We start from the raw sequence: 14,303 nt of genomic DNA, 5'->3' as shown, positions 1-14,303 counted from the left end.
AAGATATAATTATAATAATAATTATAACTAATACTGCCTATGAGTACCTTGCTGGCTTCTGCTCAGATAACTCCACTGTATGGAATTGGATGGAGGTAAGCCAACAGAAACCCCTGGCATACACATAAGCAATGTTTTCATAAACATGCACGTCATACCTCTCCTGCACCCCTGAAAACTGGGGCTGCATTATCCAGGATCTAATTGCACCAAGTCCCGTTGAAGGCCTTCTTAGTATCCATTGTGTCCAGGAATAACTCATCACATAGTGCCACTGCTGTAGCATCTCCTCTGCTGGGATGTTTGCACCTCCTGGCTCGCACGTTGGCTTGAACGTTCCAAGCAGTTTGTTTTTTGACCTTTTGAGGGTACTCTCTCCACCACAAATATCTTCACCCTTGCCTTCTTTTGTGGTCTGCACATCCAGCCAAGCCTTCCGATGTATGAAATGAGAATGGTGCATGGGCGTTGTCCACCTTGGCTGGCTGTACTAACGTGCTTGACAGAAGTCTTCAAAATAAAATTATTTTCAGCTTCATCTGCATCAAGCTACAGGGTGCTACAACAAAAGATTAATGGTTTCAGCTGCCCTCTTGTTCCAGGCAGAACTCCTCTCCTTGAAGAGAGGGTGCACTCCTTAGGCATCATGACAGGTTGATGTAGAATTGTTTTCTTGGCAGAAATAATGGTCGGGATGGAAACTTGCATGTATTGTACAGCAAATCTTCTGGCTTGGTTTTTTTTTTCATTTTTCTTCAGTTAAAAAGGTTAAACATGTTTCCTTGGGAACCTTAAACTATTCTCATTCATCCTAGAAATAGAAATAGCTGTAATACTAGCAGGTAACTTTACATTTCCTTTCACTGCTGAACATATAACCCATGATGGAAGACTGTGTTGCCATCTCTCAGAATAAGCATATCGTGTATTATATCGTGTGTAACTCGCTCTGTTAAAGGCTAGGGAAATCCTAAGCTGCTTTCCTAGGTTAACTTAGGCTACTCTTAAGGTATTTCTTCAGTTCTTCTTTACCTTGAAAAATTTCTCACATAGCTTCAGGACATTTTCCGTATTTATACTGTCTGAATTTATTGCTTGCCAAAGTTAATTTCTCCTTCAGGATTTGTCTTTTGCTCTTCTTTCTGCCTGGATTTCCAGGCATCAGCACAGCTACTCTTGTGTCTTCTTTTCACGACAGGTTTGCTGCTCTGGTCTTGTCTTTGTAGCCAAAATGGTCAGGTTGAATGCATTGGTAGGGTTTTGTGCCAGAGACAAACAGTTAAAATGGACTGGCAAACTCACTTTTATTTTTATCTCAAATGAATATTCCAGTCTTTACTGAAAAAAATAAATAAATAAAACCAACTTAATTCAAATCACTAGTTATTGAGTGTCTCTTCTACTAAGGCCTAAATGAGGATTTTGAAGAAACATTTCCAGAAGAGAGAAATGGTTAATGACCCCCATTTTCTTACCTAACTCTTAAAAAATACTTTTTATTCTAATTAAAAATTGTTTCTTTTGACATCATATTGTCATTGCTGCCATCTGATCATTTCTTCCATAGCTGTTTCCAGCCCTTCTGAAGAGCTAAATACGCTTGATCCAGTAGAAGAGAAACTTCGAATGCAAATTGAAGAAGAAAAAAGAAGGTACTATGTCCGCCTCAAACCTCTGCCATCCTCCAGAAGATAAATTATACTGATAGTATATTCCAACTGCAGTTCTGCACACACAGCTACCCTCAGGGTTTTCTCTGACATTTTAAAAATGTCAGCTTTGTGGTTCACTAATAGTTTTTAAATGTGTGCATATACTGTTGGTTTGTCTATAAGATGCCACAGTACACGAGCGGGGAAAATTTATGCTTGGGTTAATGGCTAAAAATAAATAAAAGTAACTTGAAGTCCTCCCTGGGGATTGGAGTTAGAAAATTGTTTGAATCCAAATGTATCGTGACCTTTTTAGTTGATTCAGAAATGTTCTGCCTTCCTTGACCTAAGGAAACCCTTTAGGCTATACAGGATTGACTAAATGTAGAATACATATCAATTCACCAGTCCTTGCTCTAATGGCACTGTAGCCAGGAGAAGAAAAGAAAATAAATGCAAGGACATCAGTTCCAAGTAATTTGCTAGTATTTATGTTATGTGCAATCTGTGAGGAAACTTCTGGCTATCTCACACTACTGGTAAATCTCCAATTATATGTTAGCCAAGAGGCTTCATTGATGAAATTTCCATCTGAAAAGGGAATCAGTGGCAGCTGACCACCAGTTGTTTACTAATGAGAAATCAAAATAAATAATTGACATAGTTGGCTGAACCTGTATTTTAGTTGTTCATCAATATTGATCCCACTTGAATTTCACTAATTTCTTCAGTGAAATAAAAGCTTTCTGGCAGAAGTTTCTTGTACTTACTGCTCCAGTGAAGCTCTTATCAAATGAGAGAACTGCTCTGTCTGTGTCCCCTGCATCTCTCATTACTATGTATTCTTCTGTAGTTTAAATCTGTAACTGTTCTAGGTAGGGTACAGCTCTTTTCTGATATGCACTAGAAGATCTCTAATACACTTTCTTCTTCTCAGTTATAAAACGATGTATGATCGCTTCAAAGGGCTGAAGGTAGAGATTGAGCACCTGCAGCTTCTTGTGGAAAAAGTCAAGATGAAGCTGCAAAAAGACTTTGAAGTCTGGTGGTCTGAAGAGGTAATAAATCTGCAGGTATGAAACCAGTTCATATTTCTTCTGTTTTTCTGTAAATGTAACATTTTCAATAATTTCTTAAATAAGTAGTTAACTGACTAGATAGAAGGGAGTAGCAAGGATGGGATTTGGGGCCTGATTCGGCTGTGCTCATGCCAATGTAAACCAGACAAAGCTCATGTGGATTATGATTATCCCCTGCCCAGAGAAGCTGTGGATGCCCCATCCCTGGAGGGGTTCAAGGCCAGGCTGGATGAGGCTTTGGGCAACCTGGGCTAGTGGGAGGTGTCCCTGCCCATGGCAGGGGGTGGGACTAGATGATCTCTAAGGTCCCTTCCAACCCAAACCAAAAGTTGTTGTAAACAAAGAAGTGTTTAGCTGGTGTTTTGTTGAATTCTTATGAGTATAAATGTAAACTGTATTTTTAAGAAAATCGCCTAAATTTAGTTATCCACAAAGTGCCACCTAACTAGTTTAACTTCAAGTTATCATTGCAAAATCCTTTTCAGGTTAAAATCAGTAATGATAGTAGTGGCAAAGAGGCCAATGTTTTAGTCACCCTTCTGTCTAAACATTTAGACACTGCAAGAAATATTCTTGAATCCACTGGAGCACATTTTTCTCTGTCTCTTAACCAGAGAGGTCCAGGATTCAGCCTCTCATGATTGATCAGTAGAAGATTAGAAAACTGGAAAAAAAAATTGGGATTGATTTCTTGGATCTTGACCTATCTATCCATCTGAGCTCCCTAAGAAACTCACATCGGCAAACACATGCTGTTACATATTAAAAACCTGTAACTTGAGCTTAAAAAGACATGAACCAATCGTAAACACTTTTCTCTTTGTTCAGAAGTATTTGTCCAAGTGTAGAAAATACTGTGTGGTTCAGACTCTGTATTGTCGGAATGAGTCATTGCCTACCTTCTTATTGCTGAGACCTGGAGGCCAATATTAAGCACTCTAAAAAAATCATATTCTACATAATTTTGTTTTTCAATCTAAATCCAGCAGGAAAAGCCAGAGGTGGCTAGCTCACCAAATACCGTGACTGTTTATCCCCAGTTTATCAAATCCTCGACGCATCTATCAACTAACAGGTAAATTGGTCGGGTTTCTTTAGTTACTTGTAAGAAAATGCAGCTTTTGTTCACCAGAATGCTTTTGCAAATGTCACACTCAAACTCTGCATTTCCAGTTCCAGGAGAAATGACTGTGTAGAAAATGAATTTTTATTGTTCAGTTATTTTGCAATCATATTGAAAGTAGCTCATTGTAACTCAGTTCTTTGGATTTGTTGGACTTGGGACCCTGGAAACCTGTCCCTAGGGACCCCATGGCAGATAGCTAAGACAAGCAAGCCTGTTAGCAGTCAATTTTGCTGTATGAGGAGTCTGTGTCTCCTTTGGAATGTATTCAAGGGCTGCAAACCACAAAAAAAGATTAAAAAATGATTTAATGTATACCCTAGATAGATTTGCTGTTGAAAAATGACTTGGTGCTACATTTCTGCAGCATATTATTCCACAATAATACTGCATTTGATGTTGTAAAACACTGGTGTAGAAAAATGGAATCCTCTTGGTTGTTTGATCATCAGTCACTTCTGATTCAAAACCTCTAATTTAAATTTGCAGTAATGATGTTTCATAGCCTTCAAACAGAATGCAGGAAAATAGACACTTCAATGTGCAGGTTTCCATATTAATTGACAATAAATTGAGCTGTTCCCTTTCCTCCCCGTCCCTGTCTCCCTCCTCGCTTCTCTCTTGCTTTTCTTTTCTCCCCCTCTCTCTCCTTCCTTCTCACTGTACAGTTAATTTTTCTCTGAGTGGCTTTACCTGCAGTTTCATAACAATATTCTGCATAAATGACGTTTCCTGCTTTGCAACAAGCATAATATATCCTATGTAACATTAAATAATGAATAGTGATAATAATTAGAATATATTCTAATTTTTATCGCAAACTTTCATGTATCTATAGTAAATGCTCCATAATCAGTACAGAGGATGAAACACCTAATCCTCATTGCTCAGGAGAGTGATATCTTTGGCAGCCTAATCTAGAATGAAAAAGAACATATGATAATGCCCAGGCACTTCCCGGTGCAATGGGAGAGTGGCCTCCAGGAGTGGTGATTGCTTCTGAGCAAAGGTGGGGGAAGGAGCAAAACTGCATAACTGGTTTATTTATAATTTTATTTTAAACTTTTATTTCCAATGCCTTTACGATTTGTGTTTATTACTGGAGGACAGGTCTCAGAAGTGTGTCTAGAATTTTGAATAGAACGGGGGAAGGTGCCTGGTTGCTTTCAGCTGCCCCACATGGTCTCTTCCAAAAAATCACATGTTCCTTATAACAAACAGTTTCTCTGTGTCTAAGAAATAGGCAAGTTGCATGAGATTGACTGGGTGGTCCTTGCATACATATGACAGACCCAGAACATTCATCTTCTTGAACTTACATCGTAGAGGGAATCAGGATAAATATAATTTTGTTTTCCCATATCTATCAATATTCTTGCAATGATCATTTGAAGCTAACTACTCTTTCCTCCTTATAGTTGCAGAAAGTTGATCTTATTTTATGTTAGGCTGTTTAACACATTTTACACAGGTACATTTTCACCGAGATATATATGGAAGCAGAAACACTATTTCTGCTTTTTTGTGAGGTAGGAGCTGCAGGCTTAACATCCCACTGTGCGTGAAAATTTACTTTTCCTCCTACTTGAGGCAATAACATTGTAAAGTACAAGTTTCCAATTTCACAGGCTTGAAGAGTATAAAACAGCAGAATATTTATCTCCCAAGGATTTCCTTGACCCCAGTTGACACAGGAACTTTACTGGTTCCCATGATTGTGGAGGATGAGTCCAGGCTATGATTGCTCCTCTCGGTTACATAGTCCCGAGACACAAATGGCTCCTTGTTTCTAACTCATCTAGAAATCAACAACGTCTTTCTCTGAAATTATATTGCTGTCTTCACCCAGCAGAATAACCAGTCACAAAAGCAGAAACTGGCATAAATTACATTTTATAAGAAGTGGTGTAAATAAAGCCTATTTCCAAGGTGGAATTCAGCTCACAAGTGTGTTCAATAGATATAAGATCAAAAACTTAGTAGGCTGCATGTCAGAAATCTAAGGCTGATCTTGACAGAGTAAGTACACAGTAAAAACCTTTCAGACAAACTCCTGAGAGTGACTGGATATAAACGCAATCTTCAGGAGCAGAAGTACTAAACTATCTATCTCAGCTTATAAAGGATACAGGTGTATCCCATAATCTTTCTTGAGATTTATGTGTTTCAACAAAATCTTTTGATCACCTTCTAGTGCACAATTTATGTGTATTGTTATTGTTTGACACACCTTTGGCATGTTACCAAAGAAAATTAAGCCTTAGAAAGGGACTGTGGTAGCCTCAAAATGTATTTTATATCAAATCAATTCATAACTAAAATAACAGAGAAGGGAAACTAGTAATCCTGTTGAGGCTTAAGAAGGATACACACATATAAAAGGCCCTTGATTCATGGCCAAACATGTCTCTTTTTCAACTAGAAAAAAAAAATGGCTGGATTGTTAATTGTCAAAATTAGTCTCTGTTAATAGAAGAGTTGAACAGTGAGCGTTTCTGCCTTGGTTGGTCAGTTTGAAAGCCATTGGCTTGGTCCTACTTGAAGCAAAAGATCAGTGACCACAGAGCTGAAGTGGGGAAAAGGATGACATAAGGGTTGTCAGTGGGTTTGGCATGAGAAAAAAAAATTTCTGCATAAGAAAGGTAATTTCTTGAACATGTGAATCACCTTGCCAAATGTGGTATGCTTAAAATAGCTGAACCCTGTAGTTTGTATACTGTGGTGGCTTACAGACTCATGCTCATCAACCTGTAGAGTAGACTCAGAGGGTTTCCAGGCTATACTTATCTTTGCATATGTCTTTGATATGAAGGTTGCAGAAATATTAGATCTCATCTGATCTGAACATATTCCTTAAAGTGAAGAACAACTGTGCAAAGTGGAGAAAGAATGACCTGTGTTTGAGACAGAAACGGGTCTCATCAGCAATCCCAGAGTCACAGTACAAAGAGAAAGGCAGAGGAACTTAAAATAAACATCAAGAAGTTACTTTATTCAAAAGGAATACCTAATAAAATCCCTCAAACTTGAAAGAGAATATTATCCATATTACGTCCGTATTATCTCTGACTTGAAGCTGTGGTGCTAACTGCAACTTGTACTGGATGTACCTTTATGTCTCTTAATGGGTTCTTGGCAAGTCTGAAAAAAAGTCTTAAAATGCTCGTTAGGCTCAGCACTTCATGTCTGCTCCACTTCAGAATTCAAGCACAGTGTTTTGTTCATCCTCGTGTAGTTTTCTCACACATTGGCTTTCATTTAAGAAATTTATCGAATCCCTGTCAGTTCAAGTTACTTGTCTCACTAGATCTTTTTAATTTCACTAGCATTGAACTGTTCATGTATTCCCCTTGAATCAAGCAAATGTTGGATAGTTATTCAAGTCTTCTAAAAAATATTGGATTTTTTTTTCCTTCTCTCAAAAGGAAGGCATTTGTCCTATTCCAGCAAGCCCCACACTATGTTCAATCTCAAACTCCTTGGCTCTCCAGCTTCTTCAAAATCTTCCTGTCACTTTAGATTCCCTTGGAGATATTTTCATTTAACTCTTCATGTTCTTCGATGACTTTGAGCATCAGATTTTTTAATGTTTATTGTCCTGGATTACAAAATTTACTCCCTCTGTTAGCGCTATGTGAAACAAGGGAAACGTTTACGTATTTTACAGCATTTTCTGTCGTATTCATTTTTCATTCCTGCCAATTCTCCATGGTGGTACATGATGATAAAATATAATCTGTGAATAACATCATTGATTAATGACATTTCAAAAGTTTCCCCAAAGAAAACAAGTTACCTAGGCTGGAAGTGCAGGTTCTAGGTTAAAAGGAGAGCTGAGACAATGAAGTGGACCCACTATCTTTAATTTTACTGAAGCTGTCAGCAAACAGTGCTTTGAGACTACTTGAATTCAACTCAAGGAAAAATCAGATTCAGAATGAAAATGGGAATTTTATTGTCAGAAGAACTTGAGTAATGTTAGATCTTAGGAGCCAGACAGAAAGACAGGACTTCAGCACCTTGTGTGTCCATCCAAATCCAAACCTGTGGTCCAGGAGTGCCTGTTTACACATTGGATGGCACCTCTAGAGATCTCTAGACCAACTTCTTGCCTGAAGAAGGACTATCATCACACTAAATCAGGTCAGCTATGGTTTTGTCTGGCTTTGTTGTAAATAGAATCATAGAATCATGAAGGTTGGAAGAGACCTCAAGGATCATCAAGTCCAACCGCCAACCCAACCCCACCCAACCCACTAACCCATGTCCCCCAGCACCACATCTACACGTTTCTTGAACCCCTCCAGGGATGGTGACTCCACCACTGCCCTGGGCAGCCTGTTCCAATGCCTCTTCACTCTTGCAGTGAAGAAATTTTTTCTTCCTCAGGTGCCCAGTTCTCCCAGAGCACTCTAAGGCAAGTTTTAGTGTATTGTCCTGGGTTCAGGAATCCACTTGAAAGTGAGATCCCTGGAGATCAAGTACTGCCACACCTGTAGTGTCTAGTTTTTCAATGGGTCTGGATCTAAGTCCAGTTTAAAATGACAATTTAACAATTTGGGAGAACAATTTTAATTTAAATTCAATGGAAAAGATTAGTTCAAACATATAAACTACTGCAGCTTAAAAATAAATTACTTCAGCTGACTCACAGTATTTATAAAATTCTACATTCTGTTCATGGCAAATAAAAAGCAAAGAAGCTTGTTTCAATGAAAAGAAAGCAATGAAAAAGGATCCCATGAAGTCATGTTACCTTACATTTGTTGCAGGCTGAGAACAGAGTCACAGATGGTTGCTATGGTTCAGTTGATGTGTAGTGATTTATTAAACCATGGTTATATATGACTTGAATGCCATGGTATCTCAGGGCACAGACACAGAGTCCTTTTAGGAAATGGAATTTAAGACCCTGAATCACCTAGTTTTTAAGAACTGCCAAATCAATGGAAAAAATGTTCAGGAAATCCTAAAGCAGAACTATGATGTGAAGTTCCCAGGTATTGTTAAACCACATAGTAGGTAATAACATCACACATGCTTCCTAGCTCTTGTAACATGCAGGCATAATAAAGTACGGAATATTATTAACATTAAACATGATATTGCTGTAGTTGAATTAGGCTGAGCCTAGAGGTTGTTTTAATCCATTTAGGCAGGTGTGAATGTTGTGGGACTTGAGGAGTTAAAGAGAGAAACATTCAGTAAACCTGGAGCTGTTCATTCGAAAATGACTTATACTCTTGGGCACGATATCTTCTCCAAAACTGAACCTGGCACAGTGTAGCACAGTAAAATTCAAGTAATAAATCTCTTTCCTTTTTCAAGTTCTCTGCCAGAAGTATCAATTCATCAGCCAACAATGAACAAACTAGTGCTGAGTTTGAAAAGCAAGAATTTGCCAATCCTGCCATCTACTGGAAAAATCCTAAAACTGAGTAGTCATCCAGTGTTGGCACCAGATCCAGCAGCGTACGCAACCCTCGGGAAAAGGAAAGAGTCCCTAGACATCCCGTGGCAGAAGTTTGCCTTCTTAGCGGAGAGCTTCCTCGATAATGATATCTGCAGGGGCAGGGATGCACAACAGCTGTTTGCAGTATTTTTGGCCGTCATCACCGAGCCACATCCCAAAGTCCTTGCTGAGTTTTTATCCAGTCTCCCACTGATTTCAGGAATAATTTTGCCTGACTGAAAAAAGAATGGAAAATGAGCTAAGTTGGCTAATAATCAGGTTGGGAACTAAATATACCATAACAAACTGTACATCAGCTACATCAAAGTGTTTTACAAGCCTTGCTCAGAAAATGAATACTAAAAATATAATCTTTATGAGCTTATTTGTCATTCTTTCATAGCCACATTCTCTACATAAACCTAGTCATCACACGGATTCAACTGAAACCCCTCTTCCAGTAAACAAGTGCTTTATTATAGATAAAAAAAGTCTGTAAAACTAGCTTCTTTGTAGTTACTTAGCATGTATTAATATTCCCTCCACAAGGGCTATATTCTTTCCTTTATTTCTGCTCCCTTTCCAGTTTTTCAGAGACCACAAGAGCCAGCCCTAATGAAGATCCAGCTGGGAAGAACACTTCAATCACTTCTAGTAACCCAACTTTAAAAACAAGGTAAGAACTGGACTTGACTTCATTTAACAGTCACCTTGAAAAACAAAAATAAAACTGAAATTGCAGATTTTTCTCCAACTTACAAAATAACAGCAAAGCTGTCCCATGGCTTACCATTATCAGCATTCAAGAGGTGGTTTCTCGTTTGGCCCGAGGCTATTTTCCCCATGAGCTTACAAATCCTCATGACCATGTATTCTCAGCAAGAGCAAGGGACTCTGAAAGGGTAAATACAAGCATCTGAAAGGAACAGAGATCAGAGTATGTAAGGATTGCAGAATGCAGGAACCACGCTGAGATTTTTTTTCATTCTCATGATCTTTTCCCTTAAAATATTATGAATCTCCATGCTACAAATTATTCTAGGAAAAGAAAATGACACCAGCAGCCGATGTGTCAGGCTTGGCAAAGGTTACATGTCATGTTTCACCCAAACAGGTACCGCTTTGTGCAAATTAGCTTAGCAGGTTAGCAGAAACTACTTTTTTTTTTTTTTGACAGCTTCTCTATTTTTTCTAATGTGCTCATTTCCATGTCCTTTTCTCACACCAAAACATTATGCCAAGCCAGTATACTTCCAGAAGTTACATTCTTTTTTTGCTCAACAGTTCTGGCTATTAAGGCCCATAGGAAAATATGGTGGAGTTACTGTTATTCCTACTGCATTCGTAAGAACAAATCACAACGGTTTGGTTTTTTTTTCATTTTCCAAAACAATCCATTTCTAGAACAGCAAAAAATCCTGGAAAAATTCATCCTCCACAATCTAATGTTTTAAATTGCATTTGTGTTGAAGAAAAACAGAAGTAAAAGAGAAGCTAAAATGAAATTTAGACAGTACCTTCTCAAATGTATTGTGTATTTTTAATTTTTTTTATCATTGCTAATCAAATGAAATGTTACTTCTCTAAAGTAACAAGTAATAGGACAAGGGGAAACAGCCTCAAGTTGCACCAGGGGAGGTTTAGGCTGGAGATTAGAAAAAAAATTATTCACTGCGAGAGTGATGAGGCATTGGAACAGGCTGCCCAGGGCAGTGGTGGAGTCACCATCCCTGGAGGGGTTCAAGAAACGTGTAGATGTGGTGCTGGGGGGCATGGGTTAGTGGGTTGGGTGGGGTTGGGTTGGCGGTTGGACTTGATGATCCTTGAGGTCTTTTCCAACCTTCATGATTCTGTGAAAATCAGTAGGAGAATACTCCTTCATTAGTGTTCCAAGCTCACCTTGTAAATTACACAGTTCATTACAAAGTTCATAGTAATTTGTATAATGTTTATCATGTAACTGCCTAGATAGAAGATCTCAGCTGGGACTGGAGACTCAGCAACACCAAGGAGTTGAGCCTGTCAGCAAATGTCCCGAATGTTGTGTGATTGTTTACTTCTGTGTGTGTATGACAACATCATTCCCTTAGAGAAGGCAAAAATGCTCTTGATCTGGTCAAATAAATAGCAACATTTTTCCCTGAAGCAAATAAACACATGGCATAGTCACACCCATAATTTCTTTGGTAATCTCACTATGTTTGGCTTTTCCGCTTGGCAGTAGGTCTTTGACTCAACAGTACAATATTTTTAACCCTTTGTGAGAGGTTTTAGAGCTGATTAGCGTGTAGCCCTACCAAACTAGAAAGTTCTTGGCTAATCTTAAGAATCGACATAAGAGCATTAAGAAGTCCTGAGCTTGATTCTTCTCTGAATTGTGCCACCTCTAACAATGTATCTGGAGAACAAAGTCCTCCATGCTGAAAAAAAGAGAGGAGAAAATGGAATAGAAAAATAACCTTCTTATTCAGTTGGGTCCACGTGAGTACTTTCTTATTTCAGGACCCCACCAAGTTCAAGTTCCTCTGTTCCTCTGACTGGAGACAGCCAGGCTGATGCTGACATCCTGGCTTTCCTTAAAGCAAGACAGAACATCCTGGAAAAGAAAGGTAAATCCTGCCAAAAAAATAGGAATCCAACCCAAAATCTCCAGTACAGCATCTGAAAGCCAAAATAGCTTCAGTCCACATTTATACTGACGCAAGTGAGAACTGATGCTGGCTGAAGTTATATTACGTTATGTTCTTAGCAGTTCCAAACACTTGAGGTTCTGCACATGTGTGTTTTTTAGTAGCTGAATGCTGCAGTGTCAGACCATGAAGGCTGGCTGTTTTTCTCAGCCACCGTCAGTGAACTTTGTGGGACATGCGTGTCTGTGCAGCCTGTACAGTGTATTTCTTTACACTTAAGTAAATGCATTTGAATGTGGTTTCTTGATGATTAAAATACTTCCAAAATGTTCTGTATAAATTTTTCTCTAAACTATCTTTACTGCAAGAGTGATGAGGCATTGGAACAGGCTGCCCAGGGCAGTGGTGGAGTCACCATCCCTGGAGGGGGTCAAGAAACGTGTAGATGTGGTGCTGGGGGACATGGGTTAGTGGGTTGGGTGGGGCTGGGTTGATGGTTGGACTTGGTGATCCTTGAGGTCTTTTCCAACCTTCGTGGTTCTATGATTCTATCTGTCCTGGTTTTCAGCTGGTACAAATTTAGCTGTAACAATTGCTGCCCAATAAAGGTTACAGAAATGATTGCTCTGTACCTACCCCATGAGGCAGACTGGCCCACTGCGTCCAGCACAGTATGCCCCTAACAGGTATTTCATGATATCAAGGTCTAATGAAACTTTCTATGGGTATTTGTCACCAAATCAACACTGAGACCAATCATAGGCAGGCAATAAAGTTCACTCTCCAGTGTAGATAAGTAAAATTGGCAGGAAGCAGAAAGCAATAAATACACAACGGTGGCACTGTGAGGTAGCCTAAAAGTAATTCATCATGATAAAGAAAAATGACCTGTGATTTGCCTTTTTTTTTTTTTTGGCATAATAGTTTTTAGTGGCAGCAACCAATTAGACCGAAGATGAAAGCGGTTAGTGGTTACTGAAGCAATAAGTTTCTGTCAGCACTTGAGTGCTGATGACAGCATTATTAGGCAAGCTATCAGCACCTGGCAGATGGTGTGAGCACTGTCACAAAGTGGAGGTTCGGTATCACACTGCTTATCAGAAAGCTGTCAGGTAAACACACAGTGGCTGAAAAAACAGCCTCTCTACCCTCATCCAAAGCAAACACCTAACCTACTTAGGCTTTGGATCCCTTTTGTCTTTATTTAGAAAAGCTGTTGTCAGGTTTCTTCTGCAAATGAAATTAAGTCGAATTTATAGGTAGCTCACCAGAAGAAGGGTAGAGATAAGTGTCTTACAACAAACATTTCAGGCCTTTAGAAGGTCCAAACCTGACTCATTCTGTGCACTTCAGTAATCTAACTACGAGGAGCACATCTTGTCCCGTGACCATCTCCTAAATCATACCGTATCAGGAATGTCCCTCCCAAATGACTTTTCCATCGTGATTGTTTTTCAGCCACAGGCTATTACCCAGCATCATCCATCCGTTTCAGAAGGGACTAGGCATTATCAACACTGACAGCTATCAGACCCCAAGTTATAAAAGGTATTCTTGCAGAACAAAGGACAGTCAACAGTTTTAAAATTGTTATGAAGTTCAGTTGGACAAGATGAGCTACGTGCTGCCCTAAGGGGCTGAAAAGGAATGGGGTTGGATTTGGTCATCCTGTCAATGGATGACTCAACCAATCACTAAGCATAGGCAGGAGAAAAAAAGTGAAGAGGCTTCGTAAGTATGACCAGCATCTTACCCATGACACATCAGGTCCCTACACATTTGTAAGAGACAGCTCAGCAACAAGTTCTGAGAAGGATTTGGAGTCAACCTCCAGATAAAAGAAGGTTTTTCTTCCTTGACTGCTTATGAGGAAAGGGAAATCCTCCCAGATTTGAAGGATGGAGTCACTGATAGCAGGAACTATTGATGAAAAACAGTTTGTAAATTCTAATTTAGCAAGATGAAGGAGGGTAACATCTATGGATGAGTACTACTAAGGAAGTACTTTGTCCTGCGGCACCATAGTGAACCCTGGGGACCTTTATGAGGTGCAGTGGTAGAAGAAAATGGGCTGAGAGATTCCACTGTTCCCATGTCTGTGATAGTGTTATATGTTCCCTTTTCCTGTGAGCACATCCCTTTGCTCTTGCCTGACTTGTTTATAAACTACAAGGAGACATGAGGCACCGTTGCCTCCCAGCCACATCGCAGGAGATGGAGTGTCTCTGCGTCGTTGGCTAGATGGAGTTCCTGATAAAGGTTGCATCCAAAGCAAAGGAGAACTGGAGGGGTTTCTTCTTGGGGGTGGGGATGAGGACTTGGTTTTGTTTATAAAGAAAAACTATGAGAGGTAGTTTTCCTCAATCC

The sequence above is a fragment of the Pterocles gutturalis genome, unplaced genomic scaffold, assembly GCF_000699245.1.
Source record: "Pterocles gutturalis isolate BGI_N339 unplaced genomic scaffold, ASM69924v1 scaffold48525, whole genome shotgun sequence".
NCBI classification, from domain to species: domain Eukaryota; kingdom Metazoa; phylum Chordata; class Aves; order Pterocliformes; family Pteroclidae; genus Pterocles; species Pterocles gutturalis.
The sequence above is the reverse complement of the archived record's forward strand: the minus strand, read 5'-3'. Positions refer to the sequence as shown.